Source organism: Palaemon carinicauda, chromosome 11, assembly GCF_036898095.1.
Source record: "Palaemon carinicauda isolate YSFRI2023 chromosome 11, ASM3689809v2, whole genome shotgun sequence".
Classification (NCBI taxonomy): domain Eukaryota; kingdom Metazoa; phylum Arthropoda; class Malacostraca; order Decapoda; family Palaemonidae; genus Palaemon; species Palaemon carinicauda.
The window spans coordinates 143194203-143196702 of NC_090735.1; positions in this window are offsets into that span (position 1 = coordinate 143194203).

Below are 2500 nucleotides of genomic sequence, written 5' to 3' on the forward strand. Positions count from 1 at the left end.
TTATTATTATTATTATTAGCTAAGCTATAACCCTAGTTGGAAAAGATGGTATAATCCCAAGGGGGCTCCAACAGGGAAAAATAGCCCAGTGAGGAAAGGAAATAAGGAAATAAATAAACGATATAAGAAGTAATGAAAAATTGAAATAAAATATCTTAAAAAACATTAACGACATTAAAACAGTTAATTCATATATAGACTATAAAAATATTTATGTCAGCCTGTTCAACATAAAACATTTGCTGCATATTTGAACTTTTGAAGTTCTACTGATTTAACTACCCGATTAGGAAGATCATTCTACAACTTGGTCATAGCTGGAATAAAACGACTAAAATACTGTGTAGTATTGAGTTATAGTTATTATATTAATGACAATTCTTATTGGAATCAACGCAAGAGATCAACAGAAAAATATCCTAAATAGGACCAAGGAGAACTAAATTCATCAGAAAAGACCAAAAACCTAATAAAAAAAATTTCGGAAATGACGGTAAAATCCAAGAGAGATGAAATAATAATAATAATAATAATAATAATAATAATAATAATAATAATAATAATAATAATAATAATAATAATAATAATAAGTCAACATTTAGAAACGCTGGACGTAACAGAAAGGATAATATTTGCGTATATTCTAGTAGACCAAAAACCTAATCAAGAAATTATCGGAAATGATGGTAAAATCCAAGAGAATGATAATAATAATAATAATAATAATAATAATAATAATAATAATAATAATAATAATAATAATAATAATAATAAGTCAACATTTAGAAACGCTGGACGTAACAGAAAGGATAATGTTTGCGTATATTCTAGTTTTCTCCTGTCAACTAATATGTGACACAAAATAAGAAAAAATTATTGATTTATCGAACGTACACAAATATTCTAGTTCTTTTTTTTTCTTTATGTACAACTTCAAATCCATACACCTATTCCAATCTAAAAATGACTCAGAATTTTATCACTGTTCAATGACATATGTTGATTTTATTGGCACTTAAAGAATGTTATCTATTTTATCATTATAAATTATGGTGAATAATGTATTACGTAAAATGAAAAGTAGAGATTGTAAAAAAAAAATGGAATATGCTGTTTTATTTCCTTGATATTCTAAGTTAATCTTATCATAGGAAAAGGAAAAATAGTAATGTGCATTTTTTTTCAGTTTTCAAGAAACATTAACGTTTATGAATTGTACCTCTATGAAAACACTTATGTGCTTTTTATGGTAATGAAAAGAAAAATATGTGTTACATATATCCAAAGATCGAAATTAAGATGATCACTATAATGTGCTTATTATAAAACTTGGAAATTATTATTGATATTACCATAATTAAGAAAAATTGCATTTTATTTTATGTGTAACAGATCTTGTGCTAAGGATAAATAATGATAGTGATTTTCTTCAGTGAAAATATTTCACTTTGTAAAAAGATGTTATTGATGATCACTGTATTTATATGAAGGTGATGTACATTGTACATTTAATGATAATTGAAATTAAAATAAAGAAATTTCAAACTTGTAAAAATAGAAGAATGACAACTAGATTTTTTGTTAAGGTTGAAAGTTCAAAATATTGCGAAGGCTTGTAAATAGATATTATTATTATTATTATTATTATTATTATTATTATTATTATTATTATTATTATTATTATTATTATTAATGTCATTTTTGTTGTTGTTGTTGTTAACAAAACCTACAAATGCTGTCCTAGTTATAAAAAAAAACCACTTCTACAACACCAGGGGCCTAAGTAAGGAAAAGAGAAAATGAGGACATTGCTCATATACTTTATTAGTATCAAAAAGTAATATGTTCATAATGTATAGTTTCAGCATAGAATGAACATTGATAATTTTACTGCTGTAAAAAGGAAGGAAAGATTTGAACATATTAGGTTCAAAAGTATAATATTAATTGAGCATTTATTGGCATGAAATTTACAACAATTATATTTATTTTTTTCTGTATAAAATGAGATATAAAAACACTGACTTAACGTTATTTTCTATATGATATCATTTTGATGTTATAATTTATTAGTAAAGGTTTTATGATATTATATCCAAATGTTGTTTATGTGAAGTATGTAAGTAATGACAGGAAAATTTTATCAAAATTTTCATGAAAATCATGACAAAAACTGCAATTTATAACCATTAAACAAGAAAATTAGAGTGGATATACATATTCTTTGCATACAGTTTTGTCTTTAAACAGACGACAGTTTCCAGACAGTTTTTATATCGTCTCTAGTTTTGTGTATTTTTCGCACTCACTCCAGTATTTGAAAATCCACCAAATGGCACTGATTAAAGCACATTCACACACCCAGATTGCCCATAGCTTTCGCAGTCGTAGCCTCCGAGTCTAAAGCAACGCAATTCAAGTTTCTTGGGCTAGTAAGTGCCGTTGCTAGTGGCTGGAATGGGTAATAAATACCTTTGCTGGTTGCTACCAGTTATTCTTA